Genomic DNA, 22,243 nt, shown 5'->3' with positions numbered 1-22,243 from the left:
AACCGTACCATTGGTTTCACGCGTAGAGATGTCCCTTTTGTGACTGCAGTGGTCGCGTATTGTCTTGGACAATCCATTTGTGAAATATACGTGCATTTGTGATGCCTGGGTACCTTCCAAAATATCTGTGCGTAATACCACACCTGTTGTTTACGGCGTTGTCGCCCTTTTTAGTACAGTCTGGTTTGATTCACAATTCATTTATTCAGTTGGTGAGAGTATAAGCTTTCTAACGATGTATAACGTCTAATTTTGCTTTTGGAATAGCGTTTTATAGGTCAGCGTAACCAATTTTTTTCTCATCATCGCATTCACAATATTTCGATTAAGGTGTTTACATGAGTTGCATAATCCTGGTGCACACTAGAGGATTTTCAAATCTTAACCGATTTTAAAGACGTGGGAGACCACAGATATAACAACAGATTTAACCGATTTTTAATATTTTAATCGTTAGAACGCACACACCAGACGATTCAGTCAAGACGCAGGACCACACACTTGGCGTTTATACTAAACAATTTCACAGTGGCGATTCCAGGGACTTTTTTTTATTTCCACAAACTGATTCCCAGACCACACTGCCGGCAACGTCACAATAATTACATATATACATAATACAATAATATTGATACTTTTGTTGCTACGTGCGGTTGCCTAACCGCATCGAGTATAAAACAATTTCGTCCGCAGAGAACTTCTTCGGTTTCAGCAAGGCTAAAAAAATTTGGTTGGTGACGCTTCCCGGTCAGCTCGCTCTCATTGGCTATTGAGGGTTTCTGCTCAATATTCCATTGCTGTTCCTTTCACACTACAGGATTTCAAGTCGTAAATATCAAACATGTTTGATATTTACGATTCGAGATTGGGGAGACTCCGATCCAGTCGGTAACATTAAGATTATGTCTGTAAAGCCGTCACACTACAGGACCATTTAGGCAGATAATCGGTTCAGACTAGCCTCGGAGCAGGAACGCCCCCACGTGCTACATGCTACAGAGCATAGTCCGATTAATGGCTTACGAGACGCATGCCCACATTAGGTCCCCTACATCATACGCCCGACGTTCCCTCTGAAATTTGACCTGAAACCTGCTGCTTTTGAGCATCTTCCATTGGTTGCGAACTTGTTCAGGCAAACGCATATAACCTTCATTCAGTCAGCAGCCTTTTTGAAAACATCCCCATTGGGATGTTTGCGCCCATCCAAAAAACGTCATGATATCCATTTCCCTCAAAACACGGAGCATGATGATAGTTTCAGCCTCAACCCAAAAATGTTCTTCTGGACTTCTTTTTAACGGCGGCAGTCATGTTTTCTTCTGTAAACAAGAAAACACTCGGTGGGAGCTAGGGCATGCGTCGTCAAGCCGTTTGACTGACGTAGGTGTCGCAAAATGCTGCGAAAACTCCAATAGGACGTTATAGTGCGATTAAGGTGTATACATGTCTACAATGCACTTCAATAATGCAACTAAGATCGGAATACTCTGCATGTCTTTACATTACATTACATTATAGGCATTTAGCAGACGCTCTTATCCAGAGCGACGTACAACAAGTGCATAGGTTTCATGATGTAGAGGCGCAAAAGAAACACTAGAGTGAAGTAAGGATCGTAGTGCCAGAAGTGACCACATCGATCAGGACTCCAACCCTGTAGAGTAAGCTTGTTCAGCAAGCAAGAATCCTACCAAGTACAAACTAGCACTGGAATCACACCTAATCATACAAAAACAATCCTGCCAGATACACTAATATAATCAAATTATACTAGCTAGGTACAGTGAACTGAACTATAGGCTAGGGAGGGGTGGGGAGAGGTGCAGCCTGAAGAGATGAGTCTTCAGTCTGCGTTTGAAAGTGGTGAGATTCTCTGCTGTTCTGACCGTCACGGGGAGGTCATTCCATCAGCGAGGGGCCAGGACAGACAGCAGACGGGAGCGGGAAGTGCAGACGCGAAGAGGGGGAGGTGCCAAGCGTCCAGAGGTGGCAGAACGGAGAGGTCTGGCTGGTGTGTAGGGTCTGATGATCCTCTGAATGTACCCTGGTGCTGACCCCTTAGCTGCCTGGTATGCAAGCACCAAGGACTTAAATTTGATGCGAGCCATAACAGGCAGCCAGTGGAGGTCAGTGAGCAGGGGGGGTGACATGGGAATGTCTGGGGAGGTTGTAGACCAGACGCGCTGCAGCATTCTGGATGAGCTGCAGGGGTCTGATGGCGGATGCTGGCAGACCAGCCAGTAGCGAGTTGCAGTAGTCCAAGCGGGACAGGACCATCGCTTGAACCAGGAGCTGGGTTGCGTAGGTGGTGAGGAAGGGGCGGATTCTCCGGATGTTGTACAGGAAGAACCTGCACGTTCGACTCACCGCCGTGATGTTCTGGGAGAGGGACAGTCTGTTGTCCATCACCACTCCAAGGTTAATTCGATTATTGCTTACTCCAACTATGACCTTATTCGAGTTAAGGTAATCAGAAAATGCTGTTTTCATGGCAGTGCCTTATTCAGAGTATTGTCTTAATTGGGTTAATATCGGAATATTTCTGTCCGTGTAAACAAAGTTAGTTGGAATGTTGCCAAAACGTGGTGGACGGTTGAAAATTGTTTTCATGTCGTTCCATCTCCATACAAGAAAACATACGAGAGTACAGAAATGTATACAAGAGTTAATTCTTACACATTTAGTTACTGTACCACATTTTGTGACAATATTTTGCATTATTTTTTAATCTGATATCAGTGTTTCATCTTAAACCTTCATAACGAGCTCAAATATTCTTTATAATGGACAAAAAGCATTTTATTCATTTTTGGAGAGATTTTGGGTATGTTTCTGGACCCCTAGATATTTTAGACCACTGTACTGATGGAAAGCTTGTAATTCTCACTTGAAAATGATGCGTGAGTTTCCTGAGACAGTTGATTTGTAGTGAAATATGTGAATATCTTGTGATTTACAGCAATGCATAATTTAGACATTTTGGATAGATTTGGAGACGCTGGGTACACTGTTTAGTGAACTTGTGGTCAAGACGTTTTTGATCCACAACATGTATAGTTTAACCTGCTGTATATATGCAATCTCTCAGTATTTCATTGCAAACTAAAAACGAGCAAATTCATTTTTGATTTTTTGCCAAGACAATTGCATTTGTGGCACTTTATTTCTTCCAAAATTATGAATATAAAATAATCTGCATTTGTATTGTAAATGGTACAAATGTCTTACTTCATTTAAGCCATTTTTCAAGTCTCTGTTGAGTTCACATCTGGAGTTATAAAGCTTTAAATAGGGTACCCCCTAAATGGGCAAGGATTGGCCAGATTTGGCATGTGTGCTAAGGGGTTAAAGTATATGCGACAAAGTATATGCGACAAAGTATGAAACGTGGCTGCTTTCATTTACATAACATTAATATGTCACAAACATTATGGTGCCCTGAAATGGGGGCCTATGTAGAAAAGTGCTGTAATTTCTACATTGTGAAGCCAAAGTGTACAAAATAAAAGCTGAATATGTGCAGTTTAGCCTCATGTGAATTGTTTGATTACAAATCTAAAATTGTGGAGTACAGAGTCAAATCAAGGAACAATATATCTTTGTACCAAACAAGCTTACTGTATGCTGCAGTATATTTTTCAATATATGGCAATATGCAATGGTTCAGCTTTTTTTGTCTGGAGCCGTGGCTCATAAGGCTGGAAGTCTGGGACCCATAAATGTTTTAAATTAATTGGAAAAAAACTTTTAGAATACTCATCTGACGACAGGATAAGAATTCATGGCGTTAATGTCAAGATTTTACATGACATTGATCTTGGAATTACATTTGCTATTTTTGCCAGTTTATAGAATGCATTATTTTTCTGTATGTAATCATATTCTCTTTGAAGCACCTGTGCTTCTCTGTATTTCTTTTTCTGTCTGTGGGTGCAGATTGAAGTGTAATGTACGTAAGATTTCCAGGTGCCTGGTTTTGGACCCGTATGTCCTTTTTTCAAATTATTTCAAATGCCCAGTTTGTGGTAGTGACTGGACAGCATAAATGTCCGGTCTGAATACTTGATTGATATTTGACGGCTTGCATTAAAATTTCTTAAGTAAAGTAAAATTTAAATTAATTAAAGTAAAATCAATTTCTTTTGTCCCCCCTGTTATGCTGTTTTTCCTCCTTACTCAAACTAAATGATGTCAGAAATTACCAACCATTTGGCAGTTGCAGTATTGCCGTTGAGTATCAGTCATGTAGGCACGAGTGAGAGCCCTACTGGTGTCATAAAAGTGCTTAGATTAGTTCACCAGACTTCTTGTTTTTTGTTGAACCTTATGTTCACTTAATGTTTTAAAAACAGCATGTTAGAGACAGGAGTTACAAGCAAAACAGGGAATTTATTGCCATTATTTGCCATTTTGATAACATCTTATGAGACCCACCATTCATCATGCCAAACTAACCCATGTGGAAAAGACTCCGGTTGGCAATGAACTACATAACCTAGTCATTAATGTTGACCTTCTTTAACCCCTTTGCGCACATGCCAAATCTGGCCAATCCTTGCCCATTTAGGGGGTACCCTATTTAAAGCTTTATAACTCCAGATGTGTGCGTCACAGAGACTTGAAAAATGGCTTAAATGAAGCAAGACAGTTGTACCAATTACAATACTAACTTACATTATTTCTTCTTAAATTATGAATATAAACTAAAGTGCCACAAATGCAATTGTCTTGACAAAAAATTGAAAATCAATTTGCTGTTATTTAGTTCGAAATTAAATACTGAGAGATTGCTATAGATTGATAAACTATACATGTCCTGGATCAAAAACTCCTTGACCACAAGTGTGTCAAAGGGTGGATACACAGGACTACTAAAGAACTATGAATCAAAAAGTAAGCAGTGTACCCAGTGTCTCCACATATATCCACTACAAATCAACTGTTTGACTGAAGAAACTCACTGTTGCATCATTTTCAAGTGGGAATTACAAGCTTTCCGTCAGTACAGTGGCTTAAAATATCTAGGGGTCCTGAAACATATCCAAAATCTCTCAAAAAATAAATTAAATGCGTTTTGTCCATTATAAAGCATATAACTGTGCCCCTTGTGAATGTTTAAGGTGAAACATTGATATATGATTTTAAAAATAATGTAAAAACATTATCACACTGTGGTACAGTATCTAAATGTGTAATCATTAACGCTAGTATGTTTTTCTGCACTCTACAGTCTGTGATGTTTTCTTGTATGGGGATGGGATGACATTATGTTCAACTGTCCACCACGTTTTGTTCCAGTTGAGGTCATATACGGTACATACATTAAACACAAACTACAAGTAAACCAACGAACGCTTATGTTACAGTGTGAACTATCCTCATTCTAAAATACCACTAACCTATTTAAAGACACTTAATTTAAAAAATAATGTATATAACTTAAATATTTTCAGCAGTAACACTTTCATTTGGATGATGAAATATTTATCTGTGTTCAGTAGATACAGGCAGAGACAGAATGAATCCTGTCGCTCCCCAGTTCTAACTTAGCCCAGAAAACAGTATATCAGCTAGGTCTATCAGCAAACATATGCCTTAGCCACGCTCAGAATTTCTCAAGAATAATAGTATTTTCCAAGAAATAACGAAAGTCATCGATAAAATTTTGCCAGGTGCAGTGTCTTTTACTGCTACCACAGACTAAATGCGTAATGCAGCTGCAATGAGACTAAACCTTTGCTTACGCTGAGCTATAAAAAAACACTTTTCCAAAAGTAAAATTAGACACATTATACATCGTTAGAAAGCTTATTCTGTCACCTATTGGAATGATTGTGTTTCGATCAAGCTAGATTGTACTACAAAGGAAGGCAACACCGAAAACATCATGTGTGGTATTACACACAGCTATTTTGGAAGGTACCCCGGCGTCACAAATGAGCGTGTGTTTCACAAACGGATTGCCCAAGACAATATATGACCACTCCGTCTGGAAAGGGACAAAGGTCGTATATTTATTCCATATTTAGTCACAGATATTGACAGTAGAATGACATGGTATCATTTTTGAAAAATTCATCTTGTTTATTTCAGAGCAGCGTTTTTCACAGCTGTACTGGCATACCTTCGGGTATTGTTGGCTTTATCTTGTTACTACGATGGAATACAAATTTATAGTGGTAAAATAATGTTTTCATGTATGCCCAAATCGACACTATTGTCCAGTGTGTCATGCGTGGAAGGTGTAGTTACAGATGAGACTGTAGGGAGGGGGTGCTTGGTAAATGCACGACCAGCGTGACAATGGTGGCGCTGCGAAACTCTGTATTCGGCATAGTTGTCCTGAATTGTCTACTAATACATCTAGAACACTGAGTTTGTGTTTTCAACTCAATAATTTGGTTGCAGGAGCACAGCATGTCTGAATTGAGCAATCTAGGCACGCCGGCGTGCCGACCACTAGGGGCTTTGCACTAAGAGGTTAAGGTAAGATTTAAACTAGTCTGGCTGCAGGCCGATGAGTACATTGGGTGTTCCTTGTGATGAAATCCACAATAGGCCTAGCTATCAGTGCACAAACTCTAGTAAATATCAACATAAAAATGGCAGAATCACAGCCTAAGGAAGCCCACTGGTTCTGCTTTTTTTATTGTTACTCATACTAGCATGGGTGGATTTGACCCAGATTGTAGCCAGGTTGCTCAGCACACTCACCTGTCCCACCCTCTCTGTATCCCAGCATGCACAACTCCAGTCTTACCTCTAACCTGTAAATACACCATCTGCGTCCCCTGCACCGTCGGTTATCCCCTTTTTCCGGTTCCATTGCGATTGCAATGTATCAACTTCTTATTGGATAATTTGTGCCACATGATTGTGTACTTTGAGAGTTTTCCTCTTGAGGTAGCAGTTGTGAATTACACAGATAGCGAACATTAGCTAGTTGGTGGATATGTGTATAAACCTAGCGGTTTTTCATTAAACTCCAAAAGAAAGCCAGCTGCTATCTAGCTACAGTTCCTGTTTAGCTATTTGAGCATCCATTCAGGTTTAGATGACTACTTAGCTTGCCGTGCTATAATTTTAGCCTAAAGGCTAGTAACGGCAATAAATCACGTGATAACGTTGTATCCCGTAAGGGGTCGACACATCGCAATTGCGATGGAACCGGAAAGAAGGGTTTGCAGGGGTCGCAGATGATGCACTTAAACCTCTCACTGTGTATCCCAGTAAAAGCCACATTGCAACCTCAATTGTCCTTCTCTTTATGTTTCCTGGCATGCACCATTCCTCTCCATGTACCCCAGCATGCAGTGCACTGCAACCTTACCTGTCCCTCCCTCGCTCTGGGTTCCAGCTCAGCTCCCCCATGAACTCGGTGAGCAGCTCAGAGGACATCAAGGCACCCCTAGGTCTGAACGGGGTGAAAAAACCTTGCCCAGCCCTCCAGCAGCCCCCTCTACCTCACTAAACACATTTGTGCCATCTGCGGGGACCGCTCATCAGGTGGGTGCCATACAACTGAGCCCTAAACTCTACCTCACCTAACTACTCCCCACCAGCGCTAAACAGTACTTGTTTAGTCTAAGTCAACCCTTTCTTATGTGTGTAGGTGTGAATGTGCATGTAAAAAACACTATTGTGTGTCTAGGTAATAATTGTATTGTGTGTTTCTAAGTGTGCTGGTATGAATGGGCATGTAAACACTGTTTTCTATGGGTTTAGACAATCGTTGTTTTCTGTGTATTTAAGTTAACACTTTAGTAAGTAAGTGTGAATGCACATGAAAACACTGTTGTGTGCGTGTGCAGGTAAACACTATGGGGTGTACAGCTGTGAAGGCTGCAAGGGCTTCTTTAAGAGAACCGTGAGGAAGGACCTGAGCTACACCTGCAGGGACAATAAGGTCTGTCTGATTGACAAGCGCCAGAGAAACCGCTGCCAGTACTGCCGCTACCAGAAGTGTCTTGCCATGAGGATGAAGAGAAAAGGTACAGCTCACCACTCACTAAGCACATACCCACTTCACGAACAAACCTCACTCTCGAGATATGAAATGTGCATGTTATTCAAGAATATTGCAAATCTGAAGACACATTTTCAGCATACAAAAATGCTCACACGTACAAAGCACTGTCTATAAGTCGTTAATACAAACCTGCAAAATCTAGGCCCGCCACTTTTGGCAATCTAGTGACCACAATTTGCCATGCATAGCCCACAGCGGCAGTTCCTGTGCGCCGTGGGAAAAAGGACCTTCCCTAAACTGTGAAGGGAAGCACAGAATCATCTAGATTGATTGTATACTGTAGCATTAAGCCTAGGCAATTTGCTGGAATTAAGGAGCCTAGCCCAAACCATGAAAAGCAGCCCCAGACTAAGAGGTGTCCTGATACTTTTGGTCATTTAAGCCGCGTTTCCACCAAAAGTACTAAAAACTTTTAGTCCCAGGAACTACTTTACCAGGAACTAAAAGGTTCCTTCAGCCCATGGTTGTCTGCGTTTCCACCGCGGTCTAAAGTCCCGCGAAGATTAGGCAAATTAGCCCACTGACGTATGAAAAAGCGACGTTGTCGTCGGTCCATCTGTCCTATGATTTCTTCTGTAACCTCATACTATCACCAAAGTAGCCTGCATTATTTTCTAATAACCGGGACAGCCCAGAGTGGTTTATTCCACTTATATACAACGGGTTACCAACAATGATTATATATGGTTACTTTTGTATTTTGTATTTTTTTTTATCGATTTAATCACCTGGAATTGAAATATTCTTCTGCAGCCGTTTAGGCATATTTTACCGTTGACAAGCGAAACTGTCGTTGGTAGTTGAACTTGGACCGTTGTTATGCAACAAATAGGATATAACAGGCCAATAGTCAGATTGTAACTGTTTTATATATCCTCTCAAACACATTCATTATGTTTTTATGCGAACATTCGCTTTCATGTCTTGACATCCGAAGCGACAGAATGCATTCACATTTATATGTATAACTGGCAACAACAGCAGAACACATGCACACGTTGTAAACAATTTGCTGTTTGATTACTTTCTCATCATCAATTCCATATAGGCTAATCGCAAAATGACAAGAATAGAACGAAAACTCGGACTTGCGTGAAAATTTAAATTAGTAGTGGTACAGCCACCGTGTGCTTTCCTTCAAAGTTACTGCTAGCCGAGCAGCGAAGTGTGCCCTCCAGATGCGAACCATGCACCATAAATTAGTCCATAGTCTTCCTGGTCTTTTTGTGGAATTGAAGAATGGCAGAGTAAAATTACGGCAGTCTAAAAAAACTAAAGGGACAATTACTAGAATTAACCTGTTATTTTACCCTGACAAAAAGTGTGGAAGGTGATTTCCAGTTTGCTTTTACTGTATCACCAATGTGAATTACGCAGAACTACCGCATACCTCACATAACTGTATCAAACCTTTTGAGTCAATTACAACGGGCTAACAAAGAAAATCCGGAAGAAAATATTCAGCAACCGAATTAATCCGTTTGAATGTTTTGGTACGTAATATGCTGTCCCAGCACGAATGCTTTTTATAAAAAAAAATGTATAAAACGAATACTAAAGCAAGAAAAGAACAGAAGAGCACACGTTATAATTCCAAGATGTTGGCAGGCTATAACCAAAACTAGGCTACTGCGCCGCATAACATACAAGTTTGATTTGAAGTTATTATGAAAATAAATTGGTTTGCGGCTTAAACATGGCGGCTGAAAATAAACAAAAAAATGCTGCGAGTACTCGACCAATCAGAAATGTTCAACGCTGCAAGCTCCACCCAAAAGGTTCCTGTACTTTCGGAAAGTACTACCCCCCGAGCAGGAACTTTTTGGGGGGTAAAATAAAGCCCCCGGAACTAAATTTAGACCCTAGTTCCTGCGGTGGAAACGCACTGAGTTCCTCAAAAGGTTCCTAGTTCCGGGGTAAAGTTCCTGCGGTGGAAACGCGGCTATAGTCTATCAAAATTAGGTCAAGTTATAAGAATCAATATTGGCCATCTTAGCTCACACAAATTCAGCAAGCTGTATTTCAAAGAAGCTACCCAATGTTTACTAAATTATTTGAAGTAATAATAAGTTAAAAAGTAGTTAGTAGAAATGGCACAGCTGTCAATTTGACTGTTCTCACTTTAAATGGAAAATTTCCATTTTATTTTATATTTAACGGACAATAAAGTTTTCTATTCTATTCTATTCTATTCTAAGAAAATCATTGTACTCGCTGTGAAGAAATCCATAGCCTATGACTCCCCTTTGTGACTTTTCCTAAACATATGTATTGAACGTTGTCATATAATCTGTGATATAATTGTGATATAATCTGAACATCTTTATGTCATCATTTGCACGTTCTTTCAAAGAAGGTAGATGATAGTTTCAAGTTTTAAGAGTGCTGTTTTAGCAGCGGTATCATCAAAATGTGAACAATACCCAACCCTAATCATGAAATGCTATTATGTGGGGTTTGCATGTGAAATGCTATAGAATGGATTTCAGAAATATAAATGTGTTTCTGCAAAGATCATACAGTTGTAAAAGCAATAGCTATAATTTTTTAGGCAATTGTTAGTTAGCATGCAAGTTAGAGATTTGCTGGCGTCTGAGGTGGTGAACCCATGCCTCTCACTCATCCAAAGGTCACTATAGACAGACATGCTACCAGCGAGCTACTAGCGAACTAGCTAAGGGGACTAATTTAAAAAAAAAATTTTTTAAGTGTGATCTTCTATAAATATCTATTTTGCATGTATATTTAATGTTTTTATTGGCTGATGTAGCTAAATGGCCAATGGGAAGACATATTCTTTGTGGGCCTGGAGCATTTGTGATGGTGCAATCAGCAGGAAAAAGAAGAAGAAGAAGAAGATGAAGGACAACATGCAAAATGTGGCTTTATTGTGTGGACATGTGAAGTTGTTTGTGAATTCTGTCTGTTCACATGAGGTCAGAAGATAGAGAAATTAATATTATTAAGGACTGAGAGTCTCTGGTCATTGTGGTTATTTCTGTTGGAAACCCTGAAAAGTGCAAAACTCTTGGTGCTGTATAGGTAAGGGACATGCCACCCGGCTAAGATGTATATTATAGTATATTATAAACAATTTCAGCGTAAATTTGTAGAATAGAATCTGTATTTAAGTTGTACCTGTCCAGTGCACTTTGTGTGATACTGCTGTAGTTAGGAAGTGACAGCTGTTTTAGAACCCTACTATATGTTTTTTATTGGGTTGTTATGGATTCTTATGAATATTATTTGCTTAGTTTGTAGAATCACTGTGCATGGGTACAGGCAGGGGGGTGGGGGGGGGGGGGGGGAGGGGGGGGGGGGGGGACATCAGGCATGCTCCTGGCTTGGTGATCATGAGATCCCAGATCCAGACTATTAAATTAGTCTCTACCGGGGAATGGATGCTCAATTATCCATCCATTATCTGTACCCGCTTATCCTGAGCAGGGTCGCGGGGGGTGCTGGAGCCTATCCCAGTGTGCATTGGGCGAGAGGCAGGAATACTCTCTGGACAGGCCGCCAATCTATTGCAGACTCACACACTCATACCAATGGGAAATTAGAGTCTCCAATCGGCATACCTGCATGTCTTTGCACTGTCAGAGGAAACCAGAGTACCCGGAGGAAACCCACGTGGAGAACATGCAAGCTGCACACAGAAAGGCCCCAAGACGAGATCGAACCCACAACCGTCTTGCTGTGAGGCGACAGTGCTACCCACTGCACCACCGCGTCGCCTGGATTCTCAGTTAAAGGACTTAATCTTAGTTTTATATTCAGCTAAATTGAACAGAATCAGCTCTGCGATAGATTTGTGACCTGTCCAGGGTGTATTCCTGCCTCTCACACAATGCACACTGGGATAGGCTCCAGCACCCCCTGCGACCCGAACCAGGATAAGCAGGTATAGATGATGGATAGATGGATGGATGGACAAAATCAGTGGGTTTTCATTCTTTGCCATAATTTACATAACTTGAGTAATTTGTTCTACCATTTTCATGTAAGAATTTAATCTTTAAAGTAATTAAAAGGTTACAAAAGTTTACACTGATGTTAACAGTCTGCAGTATGAAGGCTGTAGCATGTTTGATGATGCAAATGAAAGCCAGTTATATTGTGGCTGTAGATTGTGTAAGCCAGCAGTGTGCAGGTGATAGCATTTGTGTAAACAAACAGCATGGGTCAGTAGAACAAACTGTTGATGATGTCATATATATGCAGAAGGGAAGGGCATGAATATGCATGTTGTGGGCGTGTTTAAAGACCAGCCATAACCAGTAACCATGACCAATATTGTTAACCACAGTGGTTCAGAAGGAGTGGTAGTGACCAGAATCAGTCTGGTTAATCACAGTGATTCAAAAGAAGCGGTAGTGACCGGAACCAGTCTTGTTTACCGCAGCGGTGCAGGAGGAGAGGCAGCGGGGGAAGGACCGAGGTGTTAGCGAGGTGGACTTTGGCTGCAGCGCTAACGAGGACATGCCCGTAGGGAAGATCTTGGAGGCCGAGCTGGCTGTGGAGCCGAAGACTGAAACCTACATCGAGGGCAACCTGGGGGTCCCTTCCAGCTCGGTGAGTTCCCACTGCTCCGCCCATACCCTAACCTCCTGCCCTGCCCACACCCCTGCAATATGGAAGATTCCATAGCATATCCATGTGTATGTAAAGGTACGGGATGATGCTTTGCCTGTTCAGATCTGCAGCAGAGATGAGATCCTAGAGGAACTGAGAGAGACAGAGGGAGAGGAGGTTGCTTGGCTTTTTTTTTTTGTTTTTGAAAGAAGCAGGAAGAGAAAAGTAAAGGAGGAAGAAGTAATCCCATGTGAAAAAAATAAAGTATGCGTAAATATACATAAGGTTTGTGTAAATTACAGTGAGTGATGTTTGGAGAAAAGCCATATTTTTCCTGGATTTGGCTCTGTACTCCGTAATTAAACAATTCAAGTTGTTAAAGTGTAGTTTCTTAGCTTTTATGAAATGATATTTTGGTAACAATTTATTTGACACTTCACTTATAATGCCTTCCTAACAATGTCATAAGTACTGTATGACTTGTGTTATTATGTGTCATAAGTCATTATAAGAAATTTAGACTTTGTCAACACAGTGTTTTGTCATATACATTTTTGAGTGTTATGACAAAATATTGTGATGTAATGTTACTAGTGTCATTTGGCTCTGCACGCCATAATTTTAGATTTCTAAACAAACAATTCAGATTTGGGTAAAGTGTAAGGGTATTTTTATACATTTTAGTCCACCATGTAGAAATTAGAGTACATGCTTAGTCCCCCATTTCAGGGCACCAAAAGGTTTGGGACATACAGTGGGCTCCAGAATTATTGGCACCCTTAATAAAAATGAAGAAAAAACGCTGCATATAATAAATGACACATACTAATCTGTCACGGAACAGGTAGGTGGGACCCAAACGCAGAGTAAAAAAAAAAAACACAAACTCAAAAATGGAAAATTAACAAAGACTTTACTTACACAACAGGGAACAAAAACCAGGAAACCAAAAGGCCACGCAGGGCACTTCCAAAAAAAAAAACACAAAACAGAAAACTCAAAATTCAAAACACACACAGAGCAGAACACGGGCAGGACAGAAACCAGGCAGGAACGAACAGGCAAAAATACACAGGCGGAAACAGTCAGAAACACACAAGCAGGACCAAAGCGGGCAGATACATACAGTCAGAAACAAACACATGAAACGCAAGGAACCAGCACCCGAGTCAGGAAACAAAGAACTTAAATTGACAAGGGTAACAAGACACAGGTGAACTCAAAGAACAATCAAACCAGAAAGGGAGGGGATAACAAGACACAGGTGGGAACAATAATAGAATAATGAAAACCAATAATACAAATAACTGAGGGAGGGAGAACGAACCGAAACACAAAACTGAAGTGCCGCCATCTGTCGGCCAAAAGGGGAAAAACAGAAACAGAAAATACAGAACCATGACAATAATCTATATGGTATGGTCAAACATATGGGAAAACTATATACTTTTATTTCAATACATTTACTCTCATGCCTCAAAGTTTTTTTATTAAGTAATCTATTTTTTTCTGAAAACCATAGGTGCAATAATTATTGGCACCCCTAACAATTATTTATTAAGTAAAATTAAGTAAAATCAAACAACATGAAATTGGCAATACAATTTTACTTAATTTAGTTCATCTCAGTCTAAAGGAACTATATTGTGTCATTCCATCACTTCCAGTTTCACTAGAGAATAAAAATGAAGTAACAAGCATACAAAATCCCTTTGTCATCCATCAGCATTGGAAAAGCCAAATAACTGTAAATTCAGAAGAGACCGATAGTAATTTACCGTTACAAGTCTGGTAATGGGTACAAAAAAAGACATAAACGGTTACCATTTAGCACTGTAAGGGCAATAATAAAAAGGTGTAAAACTTATGGAATGGTTGCAAATTAGCCAGGAAGAGGAAGCAAGTGCATGGTGTCCCCACGGACGGTGAGGAAGATGGTGAGGGAGGCCATTAATAACCTAAGGATCACTGTTTAAGAATTGCAGAGACTGGTTTGTTTCTTGCGGTCAACAAGTCTAAAAAAAACATAAAATGGTACCTCCATACCAGCTAACTCTTTGGAAGGGTGGCACGAAGACAGCCCTTACTGAGCACAATAAACAAAACCAAGAATCTGGAGCTTGCCAGAGTGCTATTGTCAGATGAGACCAAAAAAACGTTTTGGCCATACACACCATCGACATGTTTGTGTCATGGTTCTGTGTTTTCCTGTCTGTGTTTCCTTGTTGGGCCGCCAGATGGCGGCACTTCTGTTTTGTGTCCTGTTTAATTGTATTATTGTTTTCTATTATCCAATTATTGTTTTCTGGTTGTCTTGTTTTCATTGTGCCATCCTGTGTCTCGTCTGTGTCGTGGCCTATTTAAGTTTCCCGTCTCCTGAACTCAGTGCTGGATCCTTGTTGGTTTGTTGGTTGTTTGGTTGTGTTTCTGATCATGTTCCTGCCCTGTTCTGTTTCCACGTGCTTTTTGGATTTTTGGATTTTCTTTGTTCTATGTTTCTGAAGTTTTCCTTTATTTTTGAAGAGTTGCCCTGCAAGGCCTTTTGTTCCCTTTGTTCCCCTTTTGTTTAGTAAAGTCTTTTGTTCTTACCTTTTTTTTGGAGTTTGAGTTTTTCCCCCTCCGCATTTGGGTCCTAACCCTCCACCGCACCGTGACAGAAGGTGCGGTGGAGGGTTAGGACACTTCTGGACCCAGCGGAGTTTTTTTTTTTTTTTTCTCTTCCCCCCCCCTTTCCCGTTTCAGGGTTTTGCTTTTTAGCCATGCCACCGGTGTGGAGCAAGCCGGTGCTGGCTGGGGGGACCTCCGGGCCAAGTCCTGATGTTGGACAGGCTCCCCTGTCCAGTAGACAGTGGGCGGACAGACTCTTTGACACTTGCCAGGGGCCGCGCCCACTTTTGGACTTCACGAGGGAGTTCCGCGCTGTAGCCGCACAGGCGGACCTGCCCCAGCCTATAGTGTGCCAGTTGTTCAGGGACAACATAAGGGACCCCCTCCACGGCGGGCTAATGTACTCTGGCCTGGAGGGGTGTTGTGACTTTGAGGTCCTGCTTGCAACGGCACTCCACTGGGAGGAGTATCTCCGGGGGGCCGCGGATATGCCCCCTCTGGCGAAGAGGTACTCCCAGCCCAGCGCACCGGAGCCCGTCGTCCCGCAGGGGCCACAGCCGCCTGCTCTGCCCGTTGTTCCGCAGGGTCCGCCTGCTCCGCCCGTTGTTCCGCAGGGTCCGCCTGCCCCGCCCGTTGTTCCACAGGGGTCGCCTGCTCTGCCCGTTGTTCCGCAGGGGCCGCCTGCACCGCCCGTCGTCCCGCAGGGGCCACAGCCGCCTGCTCCGCCCGTTGTTCCACAGGTTCCGCCTGCTCCGCCCGTTGTTCCGCAGGGGCCGCCTGCCCCGCCCGTTGTTCCGCAGGGGCCACTGCCGCCTGCTACACCCGATGTTCGTGCTTCGCCCGCGCCTCGAGCCCCGGAGAGGCCTCCAGAGCCGTCCAGAGCCCTGGAGGGGCCGCCTGCTCCGTCTGTTGTCCCGCAGGCGAAGCCACCTGCCTTGCCCCCTAGTGTCCGCGCCTTGCTCCCTAGTGTCCGCGCCCCCCCTAGTGTTCTCGCTCCCCCCAGTGTCCGTTCTTCCCCTAGTGTTCTCGCTCCCCCTAGTGTCCACGCCTTGCCCCCTAGTGTCCGTGCTCCCCCTAGTGTTCTCGCGCCCCCTAGTGTGGCCAAGCCATCGCTGCCCCTACCCAGTGCCCAGAGACCTCGCCCTATCCATGTTCCTCACCGTGGGTCTGTCTGTGCACCTGCTCCCTTGTCTATTTGTCTGCCCACTTGCCTGTCTGCCTGTTTGCCCGCATGTGTGTCAGCCAGTACGTTGGCCTGTTTGTCTGCCCCCCAGGCCGTCGGCCAATCTGTTCTCCCGCCTGTCTGCCTGTCTGTCGGTGTGTCAGTCTGCCTGTTTTTTGTCATATCTGCCCATTTGTCAGGTTTTGTGTCAGAGTTCACCCCTCTCCTTCCCTCTCTGTCTGTCCCTCAGTATGTCTGTAGGTCTTGCCGTGTGCCTCCCCGCCTGCTTGTCCCTTTGTCTGTCCTTGTAGGTCTCCCGGTGTTCCTGTGTCGGTGTCAGTTTGTTTCTGTCGTGTCTTAGTCCAGTCCAGGTTTCTGTTGTGTCTTAGTCCCGTCCAAGTCTCCTGTTCCTGTCTGAGTCCAGTCCTGTTCCTGTCTGAGTGCAGTCCAGTTCCTGTCCCAGTCCTGAGTCCAGTTCCTGTCCCAGTCCCAGTCCTGAGTCCAGTTCCTGTCCCTGTTCCAGTCCTGAGTCCTGTTCCAGTCCTGAGTCCAGTTCCGTTCCTGAGTCCAGTCCTGAGTCCAGTTCCGCTCCTGAGTCCAATCCTGAGTCCTGTTCCGTTCCTGAGTCCAGTCCTGTGTCCTGTCTCCAGCTCCCACCCTCTGTTCACTCCCTCCCCGGGTCGGCCTCCTGGGACGTCAGGAGCCGTCCTTTGGGGGAGGGGGGGTACTGTCATGGTTCTGTGTTTTCCTGTCTGTGTTTCCTTGTTGGGCCGCCAGATGGCGGCACTTCTGTTTTGTGTCCTGTTTAATTGTATTATTGTTTTCTATTATCCAATTATTGTTTGCTGGTTGTCTTGTTTTCCCTTCCCTCTCTGTGGCCTGATTGTTCATTGTGCCCTCCTGTGTCTCGTCTGTCGTGGCCTATTTAAGTTTCCCGTCTCCTGAACTCAGTGCTGGATCCTTGGTGGTTTGGTTGTGTTTCTGCTCATGTTCCTGCCCTGTTCTGTTTCCACGTGCTTTTTGGATTTTCTTTGTTCTATGTTTCTGAAGTTTTTCCTGAAGTTGCCCTGCGAGGCATTTTGTTCCCTTTGTTCCCCTTTTGTTTACTGAAATCTTTTGTTCTTACCTTTTTTTGGATTTTGAGTTTTTCCCCCTCTGCATTTGGGTCCTAACCCTCCACCGCACTGTGACAGTTTGGCGGCAAAAGAGGAATGCATACAGGAGAAGCACCTCATACCTACTGTCACATATGGAGGTTGATAGTTTGGAGATGTTTTGCTGGAAGTGGTCTTGGGGCACTATTTTAGATCAATGGCACAATGAAATCAACAAAGTACCAGGACATTCTGGCAGAAAGTTTGGTTGTCTCTGCTAACATTACATTACATTACATTCATTTGGCAGACGCTTTTATCCAAAGCGACGTACAAAAGTGCATTTTCATGATCGTAGACAACTGCTGAACACGGGTTCAGTAAGGTACAATTACTTATTTTGTACAGCTATTTCTAGCCGAGAACAATGAACACTATCCTGGTCTAACATCTGCAAAGCCAAACTAGGCAGAAGAATAAGCTACAGTATTAGGACAAATACAATTTACCAAGAAGTTCAGGGATGGGGCAACATGTAACAAGTGACAGGAAAAAGGTTTTTTTTTATTTATTTATTTTTTTTAATATATATACGGCGTGGTGGTGGTTATTCTAGGTATAGTCTGAAGAGATGAGTCTTCAGGCCACGGCGGAAGATGGATAGTGAGGGGGAGGTTCGGAGAGGGAAGGGGAGTTCGTTCCACCACTGGGGAGCTAGGGTGGAGAAGCTCTGTGATCCCTTTGGGCGGGTGGGAGGGGTTACAAGACGCCCTGCTGCCGCAGAGCGGAGTGGTCGAGCAGGCACATAGAATTGAGTCATGTCCTGCAAGTAGATGGGGGCTGTCCTGTTGGCGGCAGTGTAGGCAAGGGTCAGGGCTTTGAATTGGATCCTGGCAGCGACCGGTAGCCAGTGAAGTGATCGCAGCAGAGGAGTGACGTGGGAGAATTTGGGGAGGTTGTAGATGAGCCGGGCAGCGGCATTCTGAATCATCTGTAGTGGCTGTATGGCACAAGCTGGCAGGTTTGCAAGGAGAGAGTTGCAGTAATCAAGGCGAGAGGTCACCGTAGCCTGGACAAGCAGCTGGGTGGAGTGCGTCGTCAGGTATGGTCGAATCCTCCTGATGTTGTATAGGAGGAATCTGCAGGACCTTGATGTTGCCTTGATGTGCTCCTTGAGGTCCAGTTGGTCATCCAGGACCACCCCCAAGCTCTTGGCGGAGTGAGAGGCAGTCACTGTGGTGCCATCAACCGTGATTGAGAGTTCACGAAGCAAGGAGGTCTTGTACGGGAAGAAGAGCAGCTCAGTTTTGTTGAGGTTGAGCTTCAGATGGTGGCTGGCCATCCAGGTGGAGATGTCAGCCAGGCAGGAAGAGATCTTATCATTGACCTGTGTGGCCGAGGGGGGGAAAGAAAAGAAGAGTTGTGTGTCATCTGCATAACAATGATAGGAAAAACCATGTGAATTAATGACTGAACCAAGAGATCTGGTGTATAAGGAGAACAGCAAAGGACCCAATACAGATCCCTGCGGCACTCCCGTAATAAGTGGATGAGAAGCAGAGGCAGACCCCTTCCAGGTGACCTGGTAGGTCCTATCTGCAAGATAGGAAGCGAACCAAGACAGGGCAGTCCCGGCAATTCCCATCCCAGCCAAGGTGGAGAGGAGTATTTTATGGTTGACCGTGTCAAAAGCTGCAGACAGGTCAAGAAGGATCAGGACAGAGGAAAGGCGTGAGGCTCTTGCAGTGGCAAGTGCCTCCGTCACAGCTAGGAGTGCAGTCTCTGTTGAGTGCCCAGATCGGAAGCCAGACTGGTGAGGGTCTAGCAGGTTGTTCTGATGGAGAAAAGAGGTTAATTGTTTAAGAACTGCTCGTTCAAGGGTTTTGGACAGAAGGGTAGAAGGGATACGGGTCGATAATTTGTTACATCGGAGGGGTCTAAGGTGGGTTTTTTGAGTAGTGGGGTAACACGAGCCATCTTAAAAACAGAGGGAACATGACCAGAGGAGAGAGAGGAATTAACAATGGAAGACAGATAGGGAAGGAGCTCGCTGGAGATGGATTGGAGATGCTAAGAAGCTAGGACTTAGTCATAGGTAAATTGTCCAGCAGGACAATGACTCCAAGCATACATCAAAATCTAAACAGAAATGCTTAAGTGGAATCAACATCCATGTTTTCCAATGGCCATCTCAGTCTCCAGACTTAAATTCCATCAAAAACCTGTGGTCTGAACTGAAGAGGGGGGTCCATAAGTGCAAATCCAAAGATATCAATGATTCTGAAAAGTTATTTTATTTATTTTACTTTTTTTATTTAACCTTTATTTACCCAGGGTAGGTTCGCTGAGCATGGATGCTCTTTTGCAGGAACACTCTGCTTCACACTCATACACATTCACACCTGGGAGCTGCCCAGTACAAGCACAATCCTCTATTTTTGGTATTAAACCAGGGGTGCCAATAATTGTGGAACCTGTTTTTTGGGGAAATATTTTTATTTATTTAAAAAATGTAAGACTTTGGTTGATTACAATGAATCATTAATAAGATAAGAGACTTTATTTTCCGGAAAGAAATTTGTCTTGAACACATACAGTATCTGTTGTTAAAATACGAATAACATAGTGCATACATACGGTACATACACAGGCTGTCACCCATACACATACACACACACAATATCTACAGTACATACACAGATTGACATCAACCAACAAATTGCACACTGCCCATTGTACAACACCCCTGTAGTCATCATAATGGTGTATATAATATGTGCAATAAGAGTAAAGCAGCCTCATCAACATAACGTCATCATAAAGTATACATGTGTACAGTTACAATTTAAATTTAAATTTAGGTTGAGCTCATAGGACTTGTTGTAACTATCCCTTACAATAACCAGCACTCCCTTGACTTCTTGAGTGGCGGTAGGGGTAATCACTTCATTGGGGTCATCAGGTGGGCAACCTCCTTCTCTGGTGTTTCGTTGATAAGCCCACGACACCTCCAGAGGGCTCAACGGCGACATCTGGCGTACCAGGTGTGCCCCTCTCTGCTTTTACCCCTTCCTATAGGTTGATGGTCACTTTGCAGCCCAGATTGGGTCCTTTCTCTTCAACCAAAGCCAGTTGCTGCTACACTCGGCAGCCTCCGACAATGACCTGGTGGCTTTCCGTAGGGCCCGCCCTCAAACTCCCATCTCTTTCAGGAGCCTGGTGATTGATTTGGCCACAGAACCTCTGCAACCAACCTCCACTGGGAACACTCGTGCTCTCCAGCCCCGCTGCACTGCTCCAGCTGCCTATGTGGGCGTATTTCAACCTTATCCGTTCATACGCTTCATCCACTGCAGCCTCCCAAGGCACAGTTAGCTCCACAATGCATATGGATCTCTGTGAGGTAGACCACAAGACCAGGTCCAGCCTGAGATTTGTTGTCATGATCTCTGGCAGAAAGATGAGCTTCTGGTCTAGATCCACCTGCATCTTCCAGTCACGGGCTGTGTCCAGCAGGCTTGATTCTCTCCTTGTAGTTGGAAGCTTTGGGAGTTGTCCTGCTGGTACGAAGGCAGTGGTGTTAGAGAAGCCAGTTGTTTGGGGAGACAGGGCGTTGGGAACAGTTCTCCTTTGCTCTATGATACTTGCCAGTTGCCGGAGAACCTGATTGTGTCTCCAGGTATAGCGACCTTGGGAAAGACTGGTTTTGCAGCTGGTAAGGATGTGCCTTAGAGTTGCTGGTGTTTTTCAGAGCGGACATGATGGATCTTCTCCAAACCACTGTTTTAGGTTCTTGGGAGTGGGAAGCACATCATAGGTAGCTCTGATGATGAAGCTAATTCTGCCTGCTTCCATCTCCCACAGATCCTTCCAGGTGAGTTTGCGGTGCTCCAGGTTTTCCCATGTTGTCCATTGGCCCTGTTTGACCTGTGAGACTGCCCTTGCACCTCGCGTTGCCTCCTTTTGCTGGCGGACCTCAGCAACTACCAGCTTTCATCGCTGGGCTGATGTTGCTTTGTGCCAAGTGGGACGACTTGTCACGAGACCAAAACCACCTCTCCCATGCTGCACCTGACCTACAATGTCTCCGTGCCTGAGAGCAGATTTTGCTTGCTTTACAGCCTCAGACGGGGTCCACTTCCTCCCAGTTGTCAGCCTGGGAGCAGTTGCTCGTATCCCAATGTCTTGAGACTCAACTAGGGTCATGTCCAGCCTCACCTTGGTGCACTTGTATTCTTCAGTGAGGCTAGAGACAGGCAGTTCCAATGCACTATTCCCATACAAGCCGATACTGCTGAGGCAACGCGGAAGTCCAAGCCATTCTTTATGTAGGAGTTGATTGTCCTCTTCATCTTCTCAACTTTGGTGATGGGAATCTCATAGACTGTCAGAGGCCACATCAGACGTGGAAGCAGTCCAAACTGCAGGCACCACAGTTTCAGCTAGCCAGGGAGTAAGGTCTTGTCTATGCTGACTAGTCCTTTGATGGTTTCTTCCCTGATCTGGATGCTCTGGTCTGTGTCTTTGAGGCTTGCATTGTACCACCGCCCCAAGCTCTTGACAGGCACTTCCGACACCTTTGGAATGGGTATGTCGTCGATGTGGAATCTCTGGTCTGTAAGTTTCCCTTTAACAATAGATATGCTCCTGGATTTGCTGGGTTTAAACCTCATTTATGCCCACTTTATGTTTGACTGAAGCTTTTCCAGCAGTCGCTTTGTACATGCGACAGTTGAAGTCAGGGTGGTCCTGTCGTCCATGTAAGCACGAATG

At 43.9% G+C, this 22,243-nt stretch overlaps 1 pseudogene; it reads left to right on the top strand.

The window, feature by feature from the left end:
* The window catches only part of LOC118206544, a 72,902-nt pseudogene that overhangs the window by 5,909 nt on the left and 44,750 nt on the right, over nucleotides 1-22,243 (top strand).

The sequence above is a fragment of the Anguilla anguilla genome, chromosome 10 (assembly GCF_013347855.1).
Source record: "Anguilla anguilla isolate fAngAng1 chromosome 10, fAngAng1.pri, whole genome shotgun sequence".
Taxonomy (NCBI): Eukaryota; Metazoa; Chordata; class Actinopteri; order Anguilliformes; family Anguillidae; genus Anguilla; species Anguilla anguilla.
This window is presented reverse-complemented; position numbering and strand designations above follow the sequence as displayed.